This window comes from Leptodactylus fuscus, chromosome 6, assembly GCF_031893055.1.
Source record: "Leptodactylus fuscus isolate aLepFus1 chromosome 6, aLepFus1.hap2, whole genome shotgun sequence".
Lineage (NCBI taxonomy): Eukaryota > Metazoa > Chordata > Amphibia > Anura > Leptodactylidae > Leptodactylus > Leptodactylus fuscus.
In genome coordinates this window covers 169,810,360-169,825,780 of record NC_134270.1, presented here as the reverse complement: position 1 = coordinate 169,825,780, position 15,421 = coordinate 169,810,360, and positions in this window count along the sequence as shown.

The window sequence follows — 15,421 nt, the reverse complement described above, 5'->3', positions numbered from 1 at the left end:
GCAAGTCTAAAATTAAGGGCCCGGGAACAAAACCTGAGTTACCAGGGAAGAACGAAAGAGCAACTGATCGAGGCACTGGAGGAGATGACCCTGCAAAGCGACCATGAGGAGGGCTGCCCCCAGGAGACTGGAGAGATACAGGAGTGGCAGGTACAGACCCAAAAGAGCAGATGGGTTGTTTTGTATGAGGAGGAATTGGCAGTGCTGGGGCTAGGAGCAACTGCAGAGCAAAGGAGTAGAGCGTTACAGAGGGCTCAGGAAACGGAGAAGGAGGAACAGAGAATGGCGCATGAAAAGGAAAGAATGGCGCATGAAATGCGAATGGCTGAGATAACTGCGCGGAATTATAATCAAACGTCGACCCCCAGCCCAACAGTGAGAGAACCACCATATGTCTCCCATAAACACTTCAAGACCTTTGAGGAAGCGGCTGGGGATGTTGATGGATATTTTCAGGACTTCGAACACCAGTGCCGCCTGATGGAAGTCCCAGAGAAGGATTGGGTCCGGTATCTGGTGGGGCACCTACGAGATGGGGCTGCGGAAGCTCTCAGAGCCATGGACCCTAGTGATCAGCGGGACTATGAGGCCATTAAAAGAGCGGTGCAGAAGTATTATGCAGTCACTCCAGAGACCTACCGAGTTCAGTTCCGCTCTTTGTCTTACAATGGGGGAAGCTCCTTCCACATGTTCGCCCACAAGTTGAAGCAAGCATGCAAGCGCTGGCTAGAAGGAGAGGAGGCTGTCACAGTCGATAAGATCCTCCAAGTCATACTTAAGGAACAGTTCTTTTCCCAGTGCCCCGCTGAGATCCGTGAGTGGGTGCTGGAACGGAACCCAGCCACAGTTGAGCAAGCTGCTTCTCTTGCAGATGAGGGCCTGACCATCAAGCCGCAGTGGAAGAGGTTGTTTGCAGAGGAGCGGAAAACTACCACAGTCCGCCAGACACCCTTCAGCCAGCCAACCACCTTTCGTGCCCGGCCTCAGGATTACAATTCCCCCTCTACCCCTGTCCCAGCCCATCGGCCTCCAGCTATGAACAACCCTGTCCCTAGACAACGACCTACTGGAAGAATGCTAGAGCGCAGATGTTTTGGGTGCGGGCGGCCTGGACATTTGCAAGCTAGTTGCCCTGTTAACATGGGGGCACGGGCCACCGTGGCATCCCGGCCTATTCACTACCTGGGAACCACTCCTAGGACAGAAAGTTTGGCCCCATTTCCAGATGACTCCATGAATGACACATCTGTTCCACCTCCAGGGGTCTATGGGATTCAGCCTTCTGCCACACATCCTGCAAACCGTCAGCGGAAGCACTTGCAGGAGGTCCTACTGGATGGCCGAACAGTTGTTGGATTCCGGGACTCGGGAGCTTTCCTAACGGTAGCGGACCCCCGAGTTGTGCGACCTGAGGCCCTAGAGGAGGGCCCTGGCATTTCTATCAAGTTGGCAGGGGGTACTCAAAGACGTATTCCTAAAGCTACCGTGGAACTCGACTATGGTTATGGACCAAAACGATGCACAATTGGTGTGATGAGCGGGCTGCCGGCCGATGTTCTGTTAGGCAACGATGTTGGAAATCTACAGTGCCACTTTGTGGGAGCAGTGACCCGAAGCCAAGCTCAGAGAGATGCCAACATGGATCCACCGGATTTTCTGACAGATGCCAGCCCTTCAACCCTACAACTTTACCATTCAGCACCGCCGAGGGAACCAACACCAGAACACAGATGGGTTATCCCGGCAGGAGGAAATATGAGCTATAGAGACTGATGTGCATTCCCCAATTTACCTGTGTAGGCCAATTGTGTCATGCACATGTTTTGAGAGGGGGAGGGGTTGTCACGGGATGGTTAGAGTCCGGCAATAGGCAATGTGTAATATATATTTCATGTGGAATGTATTCTCTAACCTGTTGTAAACATCAGTGTGTAGTTGGCTGATTAGGGTCTAGTGTGTTAGCACATTGTATGCAAATACCTCTAACTAGTGAGGACCAGTGAGGACAATGGGTGGAGATAATCTGATCAGTGTCTCCAAGAAGATGTTGGACGGTGCATTGTCCACAGGAGACAGGGAGTCTGCTCTCCTTGGTATAGGTGAGGGGGGAAGGATCTGTGACTCAGCCCTCCCCACCCACAGATAGAGGAAGTAACAGTGTTAGTATATAGATGTAGCTAGCAGTTAGTATGTGTTAGCCGGCCTGTGCACAGCTCTGCAGAGAGCCAGGATATAGTTACAGGACCAAGGAACCAAAGTTATCATTGGATTGTGACTTCTGTGGACTTATTGTTATTACGGTTGATGTGACCGCTGCCGGCTACTAACTTTGTGGATTACAATAAATTGCTGTTGTCTCCCGACCTCTTGCGTCCGTGTTGATTCAAAAGACCATCCGGAGGAAGACGTATACCTTTGCTCCGTGACAAGTATAAAAACCTTGGATCAAAGGGTTCAACCGTAAGTTTCAGGGAAGATGCAAAAAATTACTCATACTCAACTTCCCTTACCTTTTCTGGGCTCCATAACAACATCCAATATTCTTTGTTGGGTCTCGTTTGCAAGGTCACCAGTGAAGGCTTTGACTGGACCTTAGTAGTCACATGAGGACCATCGATGTCATGACGCTAGGGTCAAAGCCTGTTGATGCCTCCTACATGACCACTGAGGCTCAATCCTATGCCTAAGCATTGACCCAAGGCCACTAACATCACAGAAGACCAGACGCTATGGCAGAGCCCCAGTAGGGATGAAGGAAGGGGAGTATCAGTGGTTTTAATTTTTCCAGGGCTGCCCATTAATTTACTCTAAGGTCTAAAAAGACTCCAGAATATAATGGGTGGTCAACATAAACTTTGGGTTTGGCATTCCACCCTAGGGAGCCGGAAGAGCAATCTGAGGAGATGTCCACCTCAATTCTTCCTCATTTTCCCCATGTGAGCACCCCCTTATAATGGAAAATTCAGATGGGGATAAAAGTTACGGTAACTCCATTATCTTTCTATGGAGATGTTGGACCCCAATTTATTAACTGTTCCATATGCGAGACATGACATAGACACAAATGATCTGGCCATTATTACATGCCAGGTGTTCAAATGAATGGCTGACCATGTAATATAGGATGGACAGGTTGCTTAGAGCCAGAGGTGTAACTACCAGGGTAGCAGCGGTAGCGGCTGCCACAGGACCCGGGACATTATTGCCTTTTTTTTTTTTTAAAGGCCGTAATAGTCCTTATTTACTTACATCTTCTGACTGCAGGCAGGCTTCGGGCCTACTTGTATGACATCCCAGACGTCACATGACTGGGGCCTACATCCTTATGCGTTGTGACGCAGGCCCCGGGTCACATGACATCCCATATGTCATTGAGGAGACCCCAGAGTATAATAATTGCTAGTGAGTGTCCCAAATGGGACATAATACTGTGTGCAGGGGCCACTATGGGGCATAATACTGTGTGCAGGGGTCACTATGGGGCATAATACTGTGTGCAGGGGCCACTATGGGGACATAATACTGTGTGCAGGGGACACTATGGGGGATAATACTGTGTGCAGGGGCCACTATGGGACATAATACTGTGTGCAGGGGCCACTATGGGACATAATACTGTGTGCAGGGGTCACTATGGGGCATAATACTGTGTGCAGGGGCCACTATGGGGCATAATACTGTGTGCAGGGGCCACTATGGGGAATAATACTGTATGCAGGGGACACTATGGGGGATAATACTGTGTGCAGGGGCCACTATGGGACATAATACTGTGTGCAGAGGTCACTATGGGACATAATACTGTGTGCAGGGGCCACTATGGGGTATAATACTGTGTGCAGGGGCCACTATGGGGCATAATACTGTGTGCAGGGGCCACTATGGGACATTATACTGTGTGCAGGGGCCACTATAGGACATTATACTGTGTGCAGGAATGTGAAGGGGTTTGTCGGGGTCTTCAGCATCAGTCAGGGAGGCCCAATGTCAAAAGTTCACCATGGGGCCCCACCATTCCTAGTTATGTCACTGCTTTGAGCTTATTATCTTTCGTCTCTCTCCACTCCAAACGGGGGACCCCTCTATGATGTCCATATTCCCTAATAGGTCATGTGTCTTTGGCTATGAGTCAGTTATTACATAGAAGTAACACCATTGCGGCACTTACTGTTATAGGTGTCATTATTGCATAAGTTCCCTTCGCAGCATCTTACAAAACCTTGGAATACGAGCTTTTTCTGTCTTGCGTCGCCATAGGCCTGACACATTTTTTTATCGGCACACCCTTTAAGCATTGATCTCATCCCGTTTTTATCTATAAATGGAGTAAATAGACATCAGAAAACCAGAACTGAGATTGTTATATAAGGGCAGAATGGAGGAATACTCACCAAGGAAAAATGTATTGGTTGACAGTCATGCACCCATCCTCACATTTAATCTTTTCCGGTGTACATGTGGTAGAGATGTTTGCAACGCAAGAATAACATTCAGAATCAGAAGAAGAGACTAAAAAATAAAGGTGACAATTGGGTAAAGTTCTATGTGAATAGTAATACAGGGGCGTGCAGGTAAGAGGATGGCGAAAGTAACCCTGTATGAGATGGAGCACCATGGACAATCCAACAATGAAAGAGAAGAGTCTACTATATAAGGTCACAATGGTTGAATGAGGTGGTTGTCTATGTAACCACTTGGATAAGGCAGATTAAGGTACAATAAGATTGAAGACATCAAGGTAAAACTACAATATCCAATTGGGACCAAAGTCAACCTTGTATCAGTATGTATGACCTTACAAAATCGGCAACTCACCTAAGCCCAGCAGAGCACAGAAGACAATGAGGCCGGTGGTAGAGACGGTATTCATCGTGATGGCCGGTCAGAAGAGCTCAGGTGAGATGATGTCTTCAGATGTCCTCATGGTGATCTATGAGCCAGACCGGGCTCTTATATTCTTCTTATTCCCATTGGAGTACATAGGATGAGGAAACCTGTTACTCATACACCATGCCCTGTGGTGTTGGACAAAGCAGATGTCATGCGGTAAACACATCTTGTTATTCCCTCTTGTTGACAAATGTCTTGGACGGTTTTCACACCTTGGCTTTAATTCCACCACGCAACCCCTGGAGCGTCTACGGTAAATGGGAAAAAAAAGTCTCAGTCTTAGCCATTGTTTAGTAGATAGTTATTTTTGCTATGAGCAGGTTTGGTATAGAAGATGATCAATGATTTGATTTTAGGATACTCCATGGTTTTACTTGGTATCCCACAAAGCAAAGACACTTGTGATGTCATCGTTTATTTCATTATGGCCCAGAAGAAGTGATAATATGGTGCCCAAAAAGCACTGATCTCAACATTGTGGGATGCAATAGTCTTGTCCAATACATAGTGTAAAGGAGCCTTGTGGTGACGGTAACAATTCCAGTCATTGCGCTAGCCCAACATCCAACCAGCCTACCCAGATCAGACATTAGGGCAACCTCCCAGGGTGGGGCTGGTGGCATTGGCGGTGGTAGAGGTATACTTGTTTCCATTGCTGCTGGTGGCAGCAACTACGCGCAATGTGGGAATTTTTTTGTACGTTGCCCAACAATAAATCCAGAGCAATGTGCAAGAAATGCAAGCAGAAGTTTAGCTGTGGCCAAGCAGGAAAAAATTATTATTATTATTAATTATTAACCATTAATTCCATGGTGCTTTACATTTGGGGGTTACATACAATACACAGAATATACAGGTAGATATAATACTAACAATGACCAACTGGCACAGAGGGGTAGAGGGCCCTGCCCACGAGGGCTTACAATCTATGGGGGAAGGGGGTAGAGACAGAAGGAGAGGGGGAGACTGTACAGATGGGGGTGCGGTGATAGTGTTATTGGAGGTTGTAGGCCTTCCTGAATAGGGGAGTCTTCAGGGCCTTCTTGAATCCTGTGATTGTGGGGGTCAGTCTTATGTGTTGTGGTAAGGAGTTCCAGAGTACGGGGGATGCACGGGAGAAATCTTGGAGACGGTTGTGTGAGGAGTGGATGAGAGCAGGAGGTCATTGGAGGATCTGAGGTTACGTGTGGGCAGGTAGCGGGAGATGAGGTCAGAGATATATGGAGGGGACAGGTTGTGGATGGCTTTGTGTGTTAGCGTTAGTAGCTTGAACTCAATTCGCTGGGCTATGGGTAGCCAGTGGAGGGACTGGCAGAGGGGAGCAGCCGATGAAGATCGGGGGGTGAGGTGGATTAAGCAAGCAGCGCAGTTTAAGGTGGACTGGAGGGGGGCGAGGGTGTTAGCTGGGAGTCCATGGAGAAAGGTGTTGCAGTAGTCTAGGCAGGAGATTATGAGGGCCAGGACGAGCATCTTGGTAGTTTCCTGGGTGAGGAAGGGGCGAATTTGGTGGATGTTCTTGAGCTGGAGGCAGCAGGAGGTGTTGAGGGCTTGAATATGTGGCTTGAAGGATAGGTCAGAGTCCAGGGTTACCCCAAGGCATCGGGCCTGTGGGACAGGGGTAATTGTGGTTCCATTAACTTTGATCGATGGGTCAGGTGGAGGGGGCAGGATGGGCTGAAGATGATAAACTCTGTTTTCTCCATGTTGAGTTTGAGAAAGCGGGAGGAGAGGAAGGAGGCTACGGCCGCTCAACAATCTGGAACTCTGGACAGCAGGGAGGTAATGTCTGGTCCAGAGATGTAGATTTGGGTGTCATCGGCATAGCAATAGTAATGAAAGCCATGAGATTCTATGAGTTGGCCCAGGCCAAGGGTGTAGATGGAGAACAGGAGGGGTCCTAGGACGGAGCCTTGGGGGACACCTACAGAGAGAGGGCGAGGTGAGGAGGTGGTGTGCGAGTGGGAGACGCTGAATGTGCGGTCAGAGAGGTATGAGGAGATCCAGGAATGGGCCAGGTCTGAGATACCAAGGGATGAGAGAGTTTCTAACAGGAGGGAGTGGTCAACTGTGTCAGAGGCAGAGGAGAGGTCGAGGAGGAGGAGGACAGAGTAAGGCTGCATTCACACAGAGTAACGCCAGGCGTCATTTGTGTGTAATTTGTGTGTCTTTTACGGCCGTCATAAAACGTTTACATAGAGTTCTATAGGAAAAGACGGCCGTCATTTACGGCCGTCATTTACGGCCGTCATTGTAATGACAGCTGTAAATGACGGCAGTAAATGACGGACGTCTTTTCCTATAGAACTCTATGTAAATGTTTTATGACGGCCGTAAAAGACACACAAATTATACACAAATGACGCCTGGCGTTACTCTGTGTGAATGCAGCCTAATGGCGCTTGGCTTTGGCGGTTAGCAGGTCATTAGTGACTTTTGTTAGGGCAGTTTCAGTGGAGTGCCGGGGTCTGAAGCCTGACTGAAGTCTGTCAAAGAGCAGGTTGGATGAGAAATAGGAGGAGAGTTCGGAGTGGACATGCTGCTCAAGAAGTTTTGAGGCGTATGGGAGAAGTGAGATGGGACGATAGTTGGCAGGAGAGGACGGGTCGAGGGACGGTTTCTTAAGTATAGGTGTAACAGTGGCGTGTTTGAAGGCTGAGGGGAAGGATCCATTGGTTAGGGATAGATTGAAGAGATGGGTTAGGGCTGGAGTAATGACTTCAGTGAGCTTGGAGATGAGATGTGACTGGATCGGGTCGAGCACGCAGGAGGTGAGGTGGGATTTGGAGATTAGGGAGGAGAGTTTTTTGTCAGTTATGGAGGAGAAACAGGTCAGGGATGAGGAACAGTAAGTAGTTGGGTAGAGGGGTTGTCGGGGGAGTAGGGTGAGACTGTCTCTGATGGTGTCAATTTTAGTTTTAAAGTAGGAGGCGAAGTCGTCAGCTGAGATAAGTGATGTCGGAGGGGGGGCGGGAGTACGGAGGAGGGAGTTGAAGGTGGAGAATAGCTGTTTGGGGTTGCGAGAGAGTGCAGATATGAGTGTGGTGAAGTAGACCTGCTTTGCAGAGGTGAGTGCGTTCTTAAATGAGAGAACTGCTTCTTTGTACTTGAGGAAATCCTCCTTGGAGTGGCTTTTCTTCCAGAGGCGTTCTGCAGCCCGTGAGGCACGTCTCAGTTTTTTAGTCAGGTCGGTGTGCCAGGGTTGTCTATTGATCGGTCGGGCTCTGGTGTGTGTGTAGGGGGCCACAGAATCAAGGGCTGAGGTAATGGTGGTATTATAGAAGGCAGCAGCGGCATCTGTGTCCTGGAGTGAGGATATGTCAGCGAGTGGTAGGAGGGAGTCTGAGAGGGTGTAGGTGTCAAGGCGGTTGAGGTTGCTGTGGGGGCGTATTGGTTTAGAGGTTGGGGTGTCTATTGGAGAGGAGAGGACAGAGAATGTCAGCAGGTTGTGGTCAGAGAGCGTGGATGGAGAGTTAGAGAGGTTGCATATGGAGCAGAGGCGGGTGAATATTAGGTCTAGTGTGCCCCCCTTTATGTGGGTGGAAGAGGAGGACCATTGGGAGAGACCAAAGGAGGCGGTGAGGGACAAGAGACTGGAGGTGGGGTCTGTGTTAATGGGGATGTTGAAGTCACCCATGATGATGGTGGGGGTGTCTGTGGATAGGAAGTGTGTGAGCCAGGTGGTGAAGTGGTCGATAAAAGCAGCGGTAGGTCCCGGCGGTCGATATATGACGGCCAGTTGGAGTTTGGAGGGTGAGTAGATACGAACAGCGTGCACTTCAAAGGATGGTGGGTGAGGGCAGGTAGCGCTTGGATAGGGGCGAATGAGCACTTGTCTGACAGGAGGATGCCTACACCTCCACCAGGTTTGTTGTTGGGGCGGGGAGTATGTGAGAAGTGCAGACCTTCATAGGAGAGGGCAGCGGGGGAGGCTGTGTCTGAGGGTGTCAGCCATGTTTCTGTGAGACAGAGAAATGTAAGTTTATTAAGAATAAAAAGGTCGTGGATGTAGGCACGTTTATTACATACGGAGCGGGCATTCGATAGTGCACCAGGGAGGGCAGGGGGAGGGGTAGGGGTGAGTGTGATTGGTTTGAGATTTCGGAGGTTCTGTGTGCTAGCGCCAGGTGTGGGGATTTGCTGGGGAGGTCCAGGGTTAGGAGATATGTCACCAGAAGTAAGGAGGAGTAGGGAGAGTGACAGCAGGTGTTGGTAGGAGAGGCTGCGGGGGGGTTGTATGTGTCTGGGGCGGAAAGCCTGCAGGCATCTTTACGTACTCACATGAAAAGGCATCACTCTCTTATTTGGAAAAATAGACTTAACAGTGGCAGTGTCAGGGGAAGCGAGCAAGACTGTTCTCCCATTACTTCTTGTGAGCTTCCTGGTAGACAGGCCATATCTACACGTAGCATTAGTACATGGCCATCATTATCATAATCACTAACTGTTTCTCCTTCTCCTCCTCCTCTTCCACAGCAATGTCATTCATCTGTAACGGAATGTTTGGACAGTAGACAGCAATATGCACCCAGTTATCCCACAGCTACCAGTTGCACATGCACCTAGATAGCTTCTGCCCCCATTCATCTCCGATGTAGCAGAGCTGGCCATGCGCTGAGCTCAGATGCATCTCCGTTGTAGCCGGGCTGAGCGCACGGCCAGCTCTGCTTCATCTCCGATGTAGCAGCGCTGGCCGTGCGCTGAGCTCAGCTGCATCTCCAGTTTAGCCGAGCTCAACGCACGGCCAGCTCTGCTTCATCTCGGCTTAGGAATGCATTGACCAGCATTGATTGACCGAATGCCATACAGAGTACAGCATTCGGCCAATCAACGCTGGTTCTGCTGGAGGAGGCGGAGTCTAAGATCGGTCCACAGCAGTTTCCACTCTGGTCCGATATTAGACTCTGCCTCCTCACAGATGAGCCTCTGGCAGAATCAGCGCTGATTGGCCGAATGCTGTACTCTGTATGGCATTCGGCCAATCAACACTGGTCAATGCATTCCTATGCCAAGATGAAGCAGAGCTGGCTGTGCGCTCCGCTGGGCTACACCGGAGATGCAGCTGAGCTCAGCGCATGGCCAGCCCTGCACACTCAGCGCTGCTGCATCTCTGGTGTGTGTGCTGAGCTCTGTTGCTTCTCCTGTGTAGCAGAGCTGTGTCAGCTTTGCTACATCTGAGATTGGACCACAATGGAAACTGTTGTGGACCAATCTTAGACTCTGCCTCCTCCAGCAGAACTAGCATTGATTGGCCGAATGCTGTACTCTGTATGGCATTCGGCCAATCAACGCTGGTCAATGAATTCCTATGGAAAAAAGTCAGCTCCTGCATATCGCAAGTTGACAGGGATCCCGACCAGACAGAGCCCCAAAGAGTTGTGTGAGTAACATTCCCCCCTAAATAAAGGTAATCCCTAGCTAACCCTGCCTGTACATCTATCCCTGTCTCACAGTCACATAGTTCACAGTCCCAAATTAACTGAATGTTAAATTCACCATTTGTATAAATTGGAGGTCACCTGATTTAGCTAGCCAATAACGTTTTCCGTTTTTTTTTCGATTCCTCCGTTGTCATAGTTCCTGTCCCACTCCCCATCACAGTTATTGGTGCAAAAAAAGCGCCAAGGAAGGTGGGATAGGATACTAATTTTTAGTGCATTTGCCTCGTGGTATGCGATTGTAATCGAATACCTCGAACGCAGGGGCGAACCTGCCCCTTTCGCCGCCCGAGGCGAACTACAGAAAGCCGCCCCCCCCTCTGCCGGAGGAGGGGGCGGAGCGTAGGGGGCGTGGCTGAGCGGAGAGGGCGTGGTGAAGTACAGGGGCGTGGCTTAGCATCGTTCGCCGGCAGAGAGCAGGCACGGAGACGACCTGCTCTCTGCCTGAGCATGAGGTGAGGCTGCTGGAGCAGCGCTACTCCAGTGGCCTCCTCAAACCACCGCTCAGTGCTAAGCCAGTCCAGGACAGCTTGTCCTGGACTGGCTTAGGTAACCAAAAATGCCGCCCTCCCTCAGGCCCTGGCATAGCACCGCCTGCAGCGCTCGCTTCAGGTCGCCTCATGGGAGGTGCGGCGCTGCTCGAACGGCCTGATCTTCGATCGAATACCTATTAGTCACCCCAAGGGCCAAATAATAAAACACTACTGGTGCAAGGCTCTAGTCACCCCAAGGGCCAAAAGCACTGTATTTTAAAGGCTCAACTCACCCAAAGGACCAACAAATCTCTGCTGGTGCAAGGCTGAACTAAGTGAAAGGGCCTCAATCTCTGCTGGTAGCTCAGCTTAAGGTCCTGTAACTTTGTTTGGAAGGGCTCATGTTAAGGGCTAGAAAAGTGAATTTTGGAAGGTCTTACCACATCACACACACACACACACACACACACACAATGACAGTTCTGGGTGGGGGCTGTTGGATTTCCCATTGCCTATTCCATCTGTGATTGTCATGGGCAACGTGATTTAAAGGGGTGCTTGTTAATGTTTGTTGAGCTTAAATTGGGGTTTGTGTCCATCCATTTGGGGAGTAAAGAAGGTTTCCAGGTATTTTCCCACTTTGATAGAAGTTTTTTTGAGTGTGGAAAGTGTGTAGTTGTTAGGCTGTGATAGTGGGGTAATAGAGGGACTTTGGTGTGTTAGATGCCCCCAGACATGCTTCCCCTGCTGTCCCAGTTGCATTCCAGAGGTGTTGGCATCATTTCCTGGGGTGTCATAGTGGACTTGGTGACCCTCCTGAGTCGAATAGTGGGATCCCCTGAAACAAAGCATTTTCTCCCATAGACTATAATGGGACTCGATATTCGTTCGAATAGTCGAATATTGAGCGGCTATTCGAAACTAATATCAAATATTTTACTGTTTGCTCATCTCTACTGTGTATCCCACTTAGCTTGTTTGGGGGTAGACCCTTAAAAATTGGATTGAGTTTATATAGCCGGAGAGAATTTCTGTGTATCCCACTTAGGGATATACACCGTGGATATCTGGATTGAGCGTACATAGCTAGACCTAATTGCTCTGTATCCCTTTTAGGTGTTTGGGGGAACACCCCGTAGAAAGCTGGGTTGAGCGTATATAGCTGGACTGAATTGCTCTGTATCCCTGTTAGTTTTTTGGGGGGCACACAGTGGAAGCGGGGTTAAGCGTATATAGCCAGCCTGAATTGCTCTGTATCCCTGTTAATTTTTGGGGGGACTCCCTGTGGAAAGCTCGACTCCTCTCCCTGCAGTGTATAGCTCTGAAAAGAGCTGTTGTTTTTCTTCGGTTTTTCCCTGCCTACTAGAAGCTAATCCTCTCTAGCCCTCAGCAGCTCTCTCTCCCTATCTATCACCGCAAATGTGACGAAGATGGCGGCAGCTTTTCTTATAAATGGGAGGTCACATGTTTTTGGCAGCGCCAGGTAAGGTGGGAGGGGATATGAATTTTTAATGCATTTGCTGCGTGGTATTCGATTGGAAGAAGAGGCTGTCGCTGGAGAGTTCTCTCGCAGCACTGGGAACCGCCCCCAGTGTTGTGAGAAAACTCATTTGCATACCGATAAAAACTGGGATATCTACGGAACGGCGGCGCAGAGAAGACATCTAAAAGTAGGAGAAGAATAGTCTTTCTAAAGGCTATTCCTAGGTGTTAGCTACAAAAAATGCAGTTTTAATGATATAATCCCTTTAATCCCATTCATCAAACCCTGAAGCTTCTACCGTAAATGGAAAAGATGACCCAGTCTTGGCCAACATTTCAATTATTATTTGGTGCACTTGGCATGTAGAATGGAGGAACATATCCCAATCTTTCTTTTCGAATTTTCTAAAGAATTAGGATTCCTAGGGCTTTATCTATCTATAAAGATACCAGTTGTCTGCCCTGCCATGAGAGACAACACATATGGCCACAGGATGTCCTGTACATATCACTGATCTGTTAGTGTCCTCATATCACTACTAGGGGTGAACAACAATTGTATGTGATGTCTCCCCAGGCCATCTTACCAGCAGAAGGCAGTGGGTCGCACCTCAGCAAACCCAGGATTGAAGCTCACCATGAGGCCACTGTACCATAACCTGACTGTTGTTGGATGCAAAACAGAACCTGGACTTGTTAGCAAAGGTTATAAAGTTCCAGTCAAAAGCAGTCGAGGTTTCTCAGGATTTGCAAATGATGGTGACGGTGACTGTCAAGGGCAGGACACATAATGGGCGCCATGACACCAAATTTACTTCTGCTAAGGATCTGGAAATGGTCTGGGTAAAAATGTTGAACAAGGAAACTATGGGAGCTACTCGAGCTTATCAGATCAAATTATCCCCTATACTGGTGATTGGTTTGGGCCATCCAGGACTTTGTCTTCCATGTGTGAGCCTTCATGTAACCACCGCTCCCAACAACTAACATCTAGATCTGACCAACCTAGAAGGCAGCCATTTTTTTCAAAATGGCCATTCTTTTACTTGTCCCCTTTCAAAGTCTGTCAATTGGGTAAAATAGAAGCAAGTCAAGCGGCAAATGATTTCTCAACAAGATGTACACTACCCAAAAGTAGCCTATTCGTAGGGCAGAGAGGAAAGCATTTTTACGGCCTCTTTTGCCAAGACCCCGACAAGTAAATAACAACTGCAGATATAACTGCATGCCAGGTTTTGCAGCAATCCATGTGCTTTTTTTGTCACTTGGTGTAAATTTTGTGTTAAAAAAATTAGTAAAACTGAAAAGTCATAAAAATTCTATACTGTGCAATTTCTACAATTTTCTAGTTGCCATGTAGAATATTGTCAATAAAAATGTGCAACTATATAAAGATCAATAAATTCTCCATTGATGTGTAATTCCCAATTCTAACTCATCTCTGTCACTCAGCCCATAGTTCTACATAAATATGTGACCCCCCGAATGGGGAGCATTGGCGTAATTGTCCTGCTGCTGACTAAGGTCTTCTGCCATGTGTACATATCCCTGGCTGACAGAGCTAAGAGGGCCCTAGTTCAAGGCAAGAGCCAAACAGGACAGGGCACAGGGCAGAAAGAACCGGAGTCAAGAGCTTGGCATCAAGATTCTACTGGAAAATACATTTATGTTGCCAACATTCTAAGAATTTGGAAATAAGTGTTAGGTAATATTGGCATGTAGCCATCTAGTGGGTCCCAGAATGAAATTTTCTGGTGGGCTCTAGGTACCCCACTCCAACCCAGCACTTCCTGCATATGTACACCTCTGGAACGTGAGGAATAGTTAAAGGGGAAAAACTCAGCATGAACCTGGGGGAGAGGAGGAAGAAGAGCAGAGCCCCATGGCCTTGAGATAGAAACTGTGGGTCTAGTGCCGAGAGTCCTACTTGAGGGACACTGACAAAACAAAGTCCTTAAAGTCCACCAGCAAATACATTAGGAAGGAAGCATCAGCTCTGTAGCTCATCGAGTATCTCAAGAGTCGCCCACCATACCCTCGGAGAAGAAGCCTCCCTTCCACTCTACGTATATACACATAAATACTGCAGCTTTTTCACTGCTTTTCAAAGCAATCTCAAACCTATCCATTAGGTCGGAATTTATCAATTGATTTTGAGACATTTGCTCATCTCTGGAATATGCCATCGATTCTTACAGTATTACATTTCTGTTACCTCTTGGGGACATTTACCAAAGGCAGAGCCAGTGTAATGTTGACTACATTGGGGTATACACAGCACCATGGGCATCGATACAGCCAGGAGCATTGGAGACGCCTGGCCATCATTGTCTATAGCACAAACACCTTAGAGTTGTAGACTAAGAAGGAAGAGTCTCTGTGCACAGAACGACTTCATAGTTGACTTATGAACAGTAAATATTTTATTGCACAAACAGAAGTTATTTTACGTCCCACTTCTACGCAGCAGAGGTCACACATTGTACTGTGATTTTTACATTCGGTCTTCGATCCGGGGTATGGACATCAGGTTGCAATCCATCATTTGCTAGACAGATCTATAATCTGCTCTGGTTCCAAACTTTTCAAATATTCTCCAAAAATATTTTGGAGAGATGAAAAAGGAAAAAAAATGGTAAATACATGGACCGCACATCCCAATATTATACACTGATCTATGCCTGGCAGCAAAATTTACAAAAATGACCTCTGTATAATGGGCCACTGCTTTACATGACCATGGACAGTATATCACATGAGCGTGGACTGTATAGCAAGAATGTTTGATATCTATTCATACCAATTTTGGGATATGTGTGACTTTTTGATCATTTCACAGAAATTTTCTTTGGAGTCAAAGTGACCAAAAAACTGCACTACTAAAAGGGTGAAGAGGCCAACCTATGGGGGTGACGTCCAATAGGTCCTATAGGTCCTCACCAATTGGTTTGCCTTTGGGGTTTTCCATCTGTAAAATGGACACACACAGGGATTAGAGGTTATATTATAAACTCTCGTAAATAGGTTCATAGATGTCTTATCAACTATGTGCAAAAATGTTTGTGTATGGGATTTATAATGCCTTGTTATACCATGATCGATACATAAAGCGTGGTTCATTTTAAGCATGTATTTTTATTA